The following is a 12601-nucleotide window of genomic DNA, read 5'->3' as shown; positions in this document are numbered from 1 at the left end:
ACATCCCGTGTCTGCCACCAGCAGATCACATCCTGCATGTACAGCAAAAAGTCCCACAGGGCCCATAAAATTTGACTGTGGGTCACTCTGGAGTATAAATCCCTGCTTCATATAACATTAACTTGACCTGCCTTAACAGTCTCACCTTCCCTCAGGGGATCAATATTGATTAAAGTGTTGCTAAATCGACCTTTTCTGGACTTGTACCTTGCAGGCTCAACAACCTCAGAGCCCACTTAATGAGAATGAATGATTTTAAAGCTGCGTTATAAGTTATCTGCTGTGTACAGAGACATGTAGATAATGTATTATTTGACTTGTCTTATAGCTTTTGTTGAGCTCTATCGTTCAACTCATTTATTATTCTAAAACTGTGTTGTAACAAAGTACAAATACTTCATTACTGTACTTAGAATTTTCAGGTATATGTAACGTTTTAACACAAATGTCTGTACTTTCCATTCCTCACATTTTCAAAACAGGCTCGTTACTTTAGGTTTAATGCATTTGAGTGTAGTTCTGGTTTTCCAGCACTACACGCTTCGAACATCAAACCAATTATAGTCTAAATGGAGGAAAGAATAACATTCAAAAAATGATCTTACGGGTGTATTCATCACTGGTGCTTGAAAGTTTCCAGTTTTCTGTTTTCTGGAAACTTGAAACTTAAATGTCGTCTTTAAAGCCTTTTGGTTTCACTTCTGTTCTTTAAACATTGATGAGCCACTTCAACCAGTCTTAGGGTTCCTCCACCTGCTGAATCCCACTTTAATGATTAAACAGTTTTTTAAATAAAAAAAAAAAATGAAAATTTTGCCCATGTAATAGTTTTTAATACATTAATATAAGGTTCAGTTAGCGCTGAAAGGTCCTTTTCTCAGTCACCACGGATGACGCACTAGACTTATTGTACTATGTAAAGAAAGGCCAGGTCCTTTGGATTGCATAACAAGCTAAGCGGCACTTTACCTTATTTGAGTAACACTGCTTAAACAGCTTTGGCGTCGCAATAGTCTTAGAGCAGAGTTGCTGGTCCCACTCATGAACTTTGCCCAGTCAACGCAACAGAGATTTTAACAACTGAACAACAACAGCTACATCGCAGCCATGCATCACACTTTGAGTGGAAAATAAATTTACTCAAGAATAGATCAGTTTACCTGAACTTTAATAATTTGCTTCTACCGTCATTAATATTAATTTTAGATATTAGACATTAGAATAATTACACTTCTTAATCCTCTACAGGGATTAGCAGGTTAAGACGTTTTTGAACACTCTGAGATTTGACTATTAAACAAGAAATAAAATACAATTAGTAATAAAATATAATTTTCTATGTATTCCTTAGTTATTTGTTTACTTGTTTATGCCCTCTGTGGCATTCAAAAAACAAAAAACTAGCGTTACCAACAGCACCCTCTGGTGGACAAAATATGCAACAACATTGATAACATAGGTAAAGGGTGTTTCTTCTATCTCTTCTTTACTGTTTAAATTTTCATTTATCTTTCATTATAAATGCCAATACATATACATATAATATAATTTATCTAATAACAGCCCACCGATAAATTAGTCAGGCTCTAGTCAATATTAAAAGACTAAATAAGCAGTACATAAATTACTATGTAGTATTGCTAGATATTCTGAAAGAGGTAAACTTTCTGAGAAGTGATTTTCAGTATATTATTAACATCTATTATTCTTCTGAAAGTAGGACTTTTACTTAAATCTGTAAGCAGTACTTACTAAGTTTAACTTCCTCTATAACTGCTGATGTTTTCTTGAGGTCTGCTGACACAGATTTCCGAGACAAAAAGACAAATACTCCGTATCCCTCAGGTTTACAATAAATAATGATTCCACATCATGTGGCACCTATTAGATCATTTTCTTGTGAAATACCACGAGGCCAAAAATTGTACAAAATAATGCAACTATAGTCAAAATAATGAGGAAAACTATGATGTGGTTTAAACGCGTATATCAAATGAGCATTCCCACTTTACCAAATCTTTTAAGTTTTCCACTGAAAGTGAGATTTGATCATGCCACATTCTCTCGAGTACATCAAAGCAGAATAAAAAGTACAAACCAGCAAAACAGGAGCAAGCACAAACCACCGCAGTCTCTAAACGAACACTACGAAATTGGATTTCCCCAAGTGAGGAGATTTGTATAATGAACTCCTGAATCCATTCAGCGGGGCACAGTTTCTAAAGGTAAAGACGATGCATCGAATTTACAGCACATTATCACAATGTCGCCAGTCTTGTCACTCCAGCAACGGTAATCTTTGCAAGTTTCACGACAAGCTCATATTATTTAATCTTGGAGGGGGAAAAAAAGCAAGACAAAGATGAAAAGATCAGAAAGCCAATACAAGAACCATCAGCTGTCAGATGATGCAAGTGCAGCTTTTTCTGGTCAGTCAGCCAGCAGCTCTACGCATTAACATAACATGATGAGGTGAAGATCTCTCAGCACAGGTGTCAATAAATATCGATCGCAAATTGCTGATAATTACACTTTAATAGCAGTTCAGGGCATTCGACCCCACTGTTGCGCTCCACAACGTCGTTTACCTCTATATCACCAAAGCCTCTTCAAATGTGATTGGTCAATAGAATTTATGGTAGAAACAACTGCATCATAAACCCTTTCACAGAGGCTACAGGTTGGATGGAGAGGGCATACAAAAGTGAGAGACACAAGGCAAATATTCGAGAGTTGGATGAGGGGGTGAGGTTTAAGGGAAAATGTGAAGGGACGGAGAGAGACGGAAAGCGGAAAGAGAACTTTTGACAGGCTGATTTCTACAGAGGGAGAAACATGTCAGATATCCCGCTGGGTGTGAAATTGAGCTGTAATAGCCTTTTCACTTCATATTCAAATACAGTCATGCATACTGATAACTACAACTCTACAGCTTGTATGTCTGCAGCATCAATCAAATCTACCTCAAATTAAGAGAACGGGACGAGGGGAAGAGAGGGGGGAAGAAAACGAGAGGTCCGTAAGGAAAGTCTCTTTAGAACTTCAGTTTTTCGGGGTTTTTTGGGTTTTTTTTAATATTCTGTAAAACGTTGAATAACCGCAGTGGGATCCCTTGCTACTTATCTGGTGTAACCATATGCAATTCTTTGATCTGGGGCTTTGCTTTTCATTTACATATCTCGGTATAATGCAGCAGAGGGTTGTTTCTGCGCATGGTGTATTCATGGGACAATCTCCAGATTCGAATACACAAGCCCAAACATTAAGTGGGCCGTCACCAGCGGCAGCACAGCCAGAGCACAAAGCCATCAATTCACCATCCCAAAAATAACAAGAGGCTGACAGTAGCAGTTTCATTGATTTGCAGCTCTCCCCACTACTCACTGTCCTCTTGCCCCCCTATCTTGTCATCTTTTCAATTTTGTCACCCAATGGCGCACATCTATCCCGACGTGTGAACGCCGATGGAGAGCGGCTGAAAGGGACGGCTGCTGCGAGGGCACGTGACTGTCAGCGGGGCCGATGGAACAAAACTTCAAAATGACCTCCTTCTGCGAGCCACACTTTCAAAAGCTATTTCTGTCCAGGCTGTGTGGCAGAGATCGGACTGTGGAGTGTTGCCAGTATGTGCCCGATTACAGTGTTAAACAATGACAAAACAGCACGCAACACTCATGCTGGTGCCGGTGTGACACACACGCGAACGGTATTTAAAGTCAGCGGAGAAGCCCACATGGAAAGTTTACCTCAATTAAACTGCACTAATTCAAAGGCAGTTCATCAACTTAAATTTGAGAAAGACTTCAGTACGATTTCAGAAAGAAAGGCACTGATATGCTCTGAGCCTGTAAGCTTGAGGACAGTAAGCAAACAAAACAACATAAACTTTTGAAATATATTCAAAGCTACATTGAAATACAGTATATACAGAGAACACAGAGGTTTCTACAATTCTAACCAGCTGAAAGTCAATATTTGGCAATGACCACCTTTATTCTTCAACACATCCTGAACTCTGTTAGGAAGCTTTCTTGTAATTTATTTAAGTAGTCTTCAGGAACAGTCCTCCAGCCTACTTGAAGCACATTCAAAGCTCTCCTTTGGATGTTGGCTGTCCTTTTGTTGTGTTCTCTGTCAAAATGATCCTACACTGCTTCAGGCCAGGCTCTCCATTTCTCTTCCTTATGAATGGCTTCTTGACAGCCATCCTTGGCTGTTATCATTGTTATCATTTGTGATGAGGCTTCTGCAAACAGTAGATGGATCACTTGAAGAGTCAGATGCATCTCTCAGGTCCCATGTCAGGTCTTTGCTGGATTTGTTCCCCTCTGTTTCTCAAGGACCTGACTTTCACCTACTGTTCATCTGTTATACTTTTTTGTCCTTTTTCTTTTTTAGGCCTGACATGTCTTCTTTTGACTCCCCTTGTCCATTTTCTTCAAACTGTTTGAGAGCACGCTGCACACCATGCCAAGATATGCCAAGCTTTCAGCTACAAGCTCTTTGGGAGTCAATTTTTATCTTTGGCATTTTTCATTTAAAGAAATATGAACAAATGATGTGTTTTTGTGAGAGGCTGACAGTAACAAAGTGCCTAAAGATACAATTTAAAGTTGGTTGTCTCTCTAACTTGTCTGTTATGTGCAGACATAGCAGTGGTTCAACAGTTGAATGATCAGCTGAGGTCAGTGAAGAAAACAACACACACACGCACACAGAGGTATAAGGACTGGACTGAAAATGAGTGAAGAAGCTCTCACTGTTAGAAGTAAAAACAGTGAAAACCTGCTCGAGACCACTTTTCAAAACTACAATTACGTCTGGCTCCTTGGAAGAAAAACAAAGAAAGAGGTGGCTCGAGGCTTCTCAAGATTCAAACGTTGTCATCATGTTTAAAAGCAGGAACATCTCGTTAGCAGTTTTAGCCTTTTGTACATTCAGTCAAAATAATGGACATGTGTAAAGATAATGAGTAACTTATGTATGTGCTGATGTACATATAATATTTATTCCAAGCCTTGTCTGTCTTTGAAGAGTTGGAACTAACTGATCTGGGTAGCGGTGTTCCAGACACACAGGGGGCCTGAGCTGGGAAAAAAGATTTATGAATTTATAAACTCATGCACTTTCTGTGATTCAAAAGCCAATTTTGCCACCGTGTCTTGTCTTCAAGTCTTTTATTATTCATCTTTTTTATTTACATGGCACTACATAATGCACAATCCTATTAAAGCTGCACAGTTTTTAATCAATTTACCTCAGTTTCACACAAATTGTTTTTCTTCACAGCAGCGTAGGAATTGGAGGAGCTGGAAGTGACAGACACGTTTGAAGATTCTCAAAATTCAGCCAACTGGTTTTCTCCTGGGCTCTGAGCTGCTACGTTTACGACAGACACGTTAAATTTTGTTCAGCCTGTTTCTCAACTAATCTGTCCCCAGTGGAGAAATCTGAACACATTGTTCTCCTCTGTGAGCAGCATCCAGAAACGTCAGTCGTGATGCCAATCCTTTTTGTCTCCTAGCATCCCCCTGCTGCGGACATCAGTACAGATCAGAAAAAGCTAAATATCACTAATGAGTGAGTCACTATCGTGGTGAGGAGCAGAACAGGCTGTACTTATTATTATGGCGACAGAGGAGTAGCTGCAGTACTGTTGACAATAAGCAGAGACTTCATTTAAGTGAACTGTACTATGCATGTTGATGAAAACTGAAGACAATCACAAACTACCTGATTTAAGTCCACAGTGCTGGTAAATGTGTGCTTTTGCTAAAGTGTTTTCATTTACCAAATGCTTCATGTAGGGAAAAAAACCCAACTAATTTTCTGCAAAAGACCATCTCAATTCAGGGCGGTATCGTTCTTATCCAGCTTTGGATGACAGTTTTAAATTCTTCCCATTGCAACGCTCAAAGAAACAGCTGTGCTCTTTTCTTCATCAGCGATCGGAAAGTTCCCCAGATGTGCTTTGGCTAAAGTAACCAGTTGTTCGTCATGCTTTAAATCCTTTCCTCCGATTTGTGTTTGAAAATACTTCCAGCTAACTATAAACTACACCTCCGCGCCTCTCGCACATTTTAGCTTTCAAGCCAGCGTCTCCTTTAACCCCTCTGTAGGTCGACGCCTGGCGAAGCCACTTAAAAAAAGACGGATTTTCTTTTGTTTGAAGTCGTTCTGTTCGAGATTTGCTTTGATGTTTAGCGTCATTATCCAACCACATCATCCAGCTTGTACCGGAGCTTCAGCTGCCGGATATCCGACCTGATATCCCGCTGTAAGATGTGTCGATAAAATTAGGAATTTCCCCTCAATAATGGTGGAGCTGTCCGTGCCCTGAGGCAGGAAAACAGCCTTAAATGATGATGCTCACACTGATGCACTTCAGTATTGGTGAAGTGCATCAGTGTGCTGCGTTCTTTGTAGGCCCTGCTGAATGTTCTCGGTAGCATGAAGTTGCTTGTTAGCAACCAAGATATTTTTTTATTGAAACCATCCCAACACAACGCTGCATTTTACCTAGGTCCTACGCTAACACCGAGCTCTGGGGTTCTTTCATCTCACTGATGATTCCTTAATGCACCTCGATGTAAAATAGCTGCATTAATAAATTATATCCACATAGTTTCTTGAACTTTGGAATGACAAAATTAATGGGATATACTGATTAAAAGTCTTCTGATGTCTTTGCAAGGCACAGATCATCAAGCTAAAACACTTGGTGTAGTAACCATCGCACACTTTCATCATGATTCATTGATTGCACAGCAGGTTTGATAACTCCTGGAGAGATACTCATCTTGTGTGTTAAACAACACTCTCCATCAGCATCGTTAAAACTCCAAATGAAGGAATATTCTTTAGAAAAGCTGAGTTGAACCTTTGAGACAAGATGCATTAAAGCTGGTTTCAATTTTTTTTTTAAGCGCGCAGGTGCTCAAAAGCTTAACAAGACATTTTATCATGACTTTTGCCTTTAATTTGCCATTCATCTTCATTAGCATTAGCCAAGGCAATTACATACTTCTATGAAGATAATTTGAAAGGACTTATTGTTTCTCACCTCTCCACTGAAGACACGCAGGCCTCTTTTCTAAAGTCTGCCAGTGTCTGTGTTTATCAGTGTTTGGGAATAAAAAGACAAAAAGCACCTCTGCAGACGCAAACATCAGCTCTATCTGTATCCACATCAGAACCTGGGGCTTGTGATAACCTTCTAAATGAGACAAGTATTTCAGCAGTGCATTGCGGTCTATAAAGAGCGGAGGACAAAAGGCCGGAGTTGGCAACGGTCGTAAATCCTGCTCAAATGTGGATCAATCATTTCAAAATGCCTCTCAAGTTGCAGCAAAGTGATTCCAAGCTTGACCAAAATTGCACTCAGTTAAACTCCCACTGCGTGCATGCGCGAGTGCATGCCTGATGAAACTAGTCATTAAAAGCTATTGGAATGCGGACAGCAGCTCAGACCTACGATGGCGGAGTTCTCTGTGATTTTTAACTCTTGACCCGGCTGACCTGATATCGCTAGCAACAGACAATTAGCGTGCTCAGGAGTCGGGGGGGGATGCACAGAGATGCAACTAAACAGTGTACAATGGTGGTTATTCTGTTTTAACAGACTCTCTGGGAGAGACATAACTATGCTAGCTGTATATATTCTTTGAAGTAAAATCAATAGGCAGGCCGACTCTGACTTACAAAGATGGCAGACTGAGAAGAAAAACTAAGGATGCTATCATATCCTTTTTCTTGAATGAGAAAGTAGAGTTTGAAGACTTTTATTAGGCCCAGCTTTTCATTTTTATTTACCCAGCCATTTCCAGGCTTTGCAGGGAGAAGGGAGGGTTTTTATTTTTTAAAGGCTCTGTGAACACAATTGATGCACTCCATCCAGCTCCTTTAAATCCATCATCTGTGCTGGACTATACATGCATCAGTGCAGCAATGACCTCAGAATACAAACATATCCCACCTCAGTGCCCACTTCACTCCCTTTTGGGCTTTCTCCACCACCATCTATGACATCATTAATCTTCACCTGCTGTTAAACAGATGGCGCCCTATTTCTGACCCTGGACAGACGGAGAAGTCTGCATTGCAAATATACGAGTACAGATTTTTTAATATATATTTTTTAAGTAGGTTCCTTTTCAACCCAGTTGTGATTTTATTTTTCCAGCCTTCACAGATCTGATCAGAATTTCTGGGCTATAAGCAGCTTTCCCCTTCAGGACGTGAACCCTCAGCAGGTGATTCCTGCCATGCAAACACACCTGACGTTACAAAAATGCTTCTCCTACACCTGAACCTTTCATTTCTCTTTTCACCTGCGGGCGACGGGTTAAAACGAAACGCGTTAGCCAATAGACTGTGTTTAATATCGTTACACAGAAGCAACAGTGATATAATGCTAAAATGGCACAAAGCAGCACTGCTTCACTTGTGATCTTAACAGAAAGCTGCATGCATTTCTTCACACAAAAGCAAACAGCACGCAGAGGAAGTATAAATAATTCCTCTTAAGTCTTCCCATCACAGGACAGCGTCTTCAGAGATCTGTTATTTTGCCAATGAACAAAAGACTACAGCAAACAGAAACTCCTCAGACAGTTTCAAATCTCTCCAACTCTGCTCGTTTGTAGCGTTAGATTCTTTGATGTATTTTACACCAGTGAGATGCATCTCAATTTATTTTTTTACACCACATCTACCTAAGGCGTGCAACCTTGGATCTACACATCTTCTTGCTCTCCCACTTCTGTGCGCTGATGATGGACAAAGGAGAGATCTGTCCTCTGCCCACCTACAACAATCCCCATTTTAAGGTCCAACCTCATTTGGCTCCCGGACAAATACAGTCCACAGCAGTGGAAGGCGATTTGCATTTAAAGGCTGTTCATCTTACACGCCTCCTTCCTGCAGTTCACTGAAATGAACATTTGCATTTTGAATGCCTTAAAAATGTTCAAACTTGAAAGCTGGAAATCTAAACCACAAGGCAAAACTAGGAAATTAAGCTATTTTAAAAATTAGAAGCTATAACAGCCTGTAATGACAAAGAAAAAGACCAGAATTGTTCGTGGTTAGAGTCAAGCTCAGTGCTAAAGAGGAAAATGAAGTCATTAGGTCCAAAACTCCACAAAGTGTGAACGATGAGTAGAAGAAGCGAATCAAACATCTCCTAGTTTTACGTAAAAACTGCTACAGGCGTTGCATCAGGAAGCATTTTCAGGTTCAAATGGCCTGGTCTTTCAAGGGCAGGAGGATAATACACTGTTTGCTCTACTGCCCCCTGCTGACCATACCTTTACAGCACTTCTCTTGGGGTCTGATTGGTAACACCAGTCATGGTAAAAATGACACTTTCTTGGAAAGATCCGTGTTAATTGGCACAAATTATTGGGGTTCGAAAGACATTGGAGACAAACATCAGTCGGTTTAGTTTAAAGTAGACTGAAATTTCTTTGGCAGAACTGCTCAATTAAAACACGACAACAACAATCACCAACATCCATCCAAACATAGCCTCGCTAAATTATTTCTCTTTTTAAAGCTCACAGTTCTGGAAATATTTAAATTCAGTTACATATTATTACTTCAGCCATGATTAAAGGGGTTACTGAATTTGACTACAACATTTTTGGGCCTAATCATTCACTGTGGCTCAGGAGGATGAGCAGGTCATCTACTAATTGGAAGGTTGGTGGTTCAGTCCCTAACTGCTCCAGTCTGCAGTGTGAACCCCGACTAGCTCACAGGGCGTTCATCTGTGTGTGAATTTTTGATAGAAAGCACTTAGATTCTTAGATGAATGAGAAAAAGAGCTGGGAAGACTCAAGTAGAGCAAAAAAGCACTGTATAAGAACCAGTCCATTTACCATGTACAATGGCAGTTTATTGGAAACACCAATGACTTTGATCTCAGTGCCAGTACACAGACTTTTCGGCCTCTTCACTAAGCTTTACTGACAACCAGCCAGGTGCTTTTTGCATTATCTTGTCATAGAAGACAAATTATTGTAATGGCCAGCAAGTGTGCTTTGTACTAGAGTGAATATTATTATTATTCAAGTGAATCTTTCATTTTAATTTGACCTGTTGTGTGGCTACTTCAAAAGCAGCACATTATATCGCCGTGTTTGTTTGGATTCAATTAATTGAAAGTGTAGCAACCAAACATTGTTACTAATTTCCCTACAATTGTTGGCAAATTAAGTCATTTGTGGAGCAAAACTAACAGGAAAATTACACATAACCTCACCATAATATGACCAGTATGCGCAGTGCAAAGCAAAGCCAATCAGATATTTCAACATAATTACAGAACTGGTGCCAACTTCCCTACAAGACATATGAGATGTGACAGTCCAATTTTCACACTGACTGCTGCTACAATGTAAGAAGGCCAAACTTATTATGCTCCTCTGTTGAAATCTAAAACATCCCCAACCCAACCCTGGCTGACGCCTCAGCTGTCTCGACTGAGGCTAAACACAGCCTTCACATCTGTCTACCTCATCGTCGTGTCCGACGCATCTGTCGCGGTCCTTGATTGACAGCGAAGCGCTGGCTTCGCATTCCAACTAGCCCGCTGCTCATCTACGCATTGCTCGGTTTCGGCTCCATATGGGCCAATCTCCTTACGGTATCGCTCAGGATTGTTCACTTTCTCGTGACACATCTGTAAGGATGTCACGACGGGCCCGCCGCAAGCTGTTGTGACTTGTTTCAGATCATTTTTATGACAGTACGAGACAGCACAAGGATGACAAAAACGGCTGAGAGGAGTATCATTGCACGAAAGAAAGCGCAGCCGTATTTTAAAAACAACAGTGTTGTGTTTACATAGCACAGATCTGAGCGGCTCAACCTCCCCCCGCCCCCCCCCCCCCCTCCTTTCACCCCCCGGGGGGCTGCTTGAACTGTTAAAGTAACAATGTCACACTCCAAAAATGTTGCACTCCGTGACCGCTGCTGCTCACATTAAGTAGGAGAGTGTAGAGCCGAGGCTTACACGAGCCACTGAATGAGCAGCCTCCCCAGGACAGAGGTTGTCTCAGAGAATGAAAACTGCACAGCAAATCAAACCATAACTATTAGGCCAGAAATGATCCACTTCACCTCGGGTTAGGAGGAGAGAGACACAGAGAAAGATGGAGCGAGGCTTGCAGAGGAGCAGACTGCCTTTTACAGGCTGTCTTTTGAAGTGATAAGCATGAAGTCAAAATCCCATCGCTCCCAGCCGGCCCACACTCCAACCTTCGCTTTTTCTGCATTTCCATCTCCCACGGCTGGCATCTGAAACACATTTCGCCGTTCCCCATCCTCTTCTATGTTTTTTTTCTTTCTGCATTTTTCCAGCAGCTCTCCGTTTACTCAAACCTCCTTTCAATCACTTCTCCCGTCCCACTCCGCCCTATCAATATTTGTCTGGTCAGCTCTCTGCCTGTGCAAAGACAAGTGCAAGCAAATATTTTGTGGGAAAAAGCAGCATTTCCACCTGAAATGATTACACGCTTTCTTCCTGATGACATGCTTTGGCTTTTAAAGCATCTCTCCTTGGCTTGTTCCATCATAAGCTTGCCCTTAATTGCAGACCTGACCTCAGGAGTGTTACACAGTGACATCACAAAATGACTTTTAGTGTGGTTTGCAGTCAATCGGTGAGCAATAATCCTTACTTTATGCTTAAATGCACTTGTTTTCCAGATTTCAGGTATGTAAAATTTTATAATGGATTTATGTGAAACTCCAGGGAGAAGCAGTGATAAAATTTTTATAAAAACACCATTTATATTCTTTGCATTCAGCATTCCTGCTGTTTGTTCACCAGTTATTTACCTCTTCCGGGTGATTGGCAGCTGGCTTTACCTTTTTTTTGGAACTCAGTGTATTTTGAGTGGTCAACAGGAGCAATCCAGCAAATCCCCATCCATCAGCTAATAACACACCATTGTCCTTGCTGTCCTGAGATCTCTTTGTACATGACGGCGCATGGGCTTCAAATTTCACTTTTGTAGTTGGGCTTTGTGCAAGTCACATAGCACAGATGACCAAAGATAATATTTTCAGGACGAGCTCAACAGGTTTTTTGCCAATCCAAGAGGAAAAAACATTTAGCCGTGCCCAGATCAGCTCACTTCCTGGATTCACCGTGCACAGCCTGAAATGCAGCAGAATCTGTTCGATGGTTTCTGACAAATCCAACAACAACAAAAAAAACCCCGTTAAAAACAAGCAAACAAAAATGAAAAGTCGCACACTCAAGACTTTTGCCGTCTCGTAATTTAGTCATATTGCAAGACATTGCTGCATAACAAAACTGCAGATTTTCTCTTTACTTCTGGGTGTCTGTGGTTGCGTGAGAAGCATATAAATGACTGAATAATATAAATAAACAACAAGCTGTGGCTTCAGTGGGTACTGCCTGTTAGTTTGGGCTCTGCACAGACACCTCACCTTACAAATATCACTGATGTCCTGTAGATGCGGCAGAGCCTTTTATTCTTTGGCTGTACACATCCCATATGAGTTTCCCCCATTACATTACTTACCATTGCCCCTCCTCATCAAAGCTGACTGTCAGTTTGCTTGTTGA

General features: G+C 40.9%; 1 protein-coding gene across 4 annotated transcripts in view; it reads right to left on the bottom strand.

The window, feature by feature from the left end:
- The window catches only part of marchf8 (membrane-associated ring finger (C3HC4) 8), a 91778-nt gene that overhangs the window by 38874 nt on the left and 40303 nt on the right, over nucleotides 1-12601 (bottom strand). The window lies entirely within an intron of this gene.

Source organism: Aulonocara stuartgranti (genome assembly GCF_965226115.1).
Source record: "Aulonocara stuartgranti genome assembly, chromosome: 13".
Taxonomy (NCBI): domain Eukaryota; kingdom Metazoa; phylum Chordata; class Actinopteri; order Cichliformes; family Cichlidae; genus Aulonocara; species Aulonocara stuartgranti.
The sequence above is the reverse complement of the archived record's forward strand: the minus strand, read 5'-3'. Positions and strand labels throughout refer to the sequence as shown.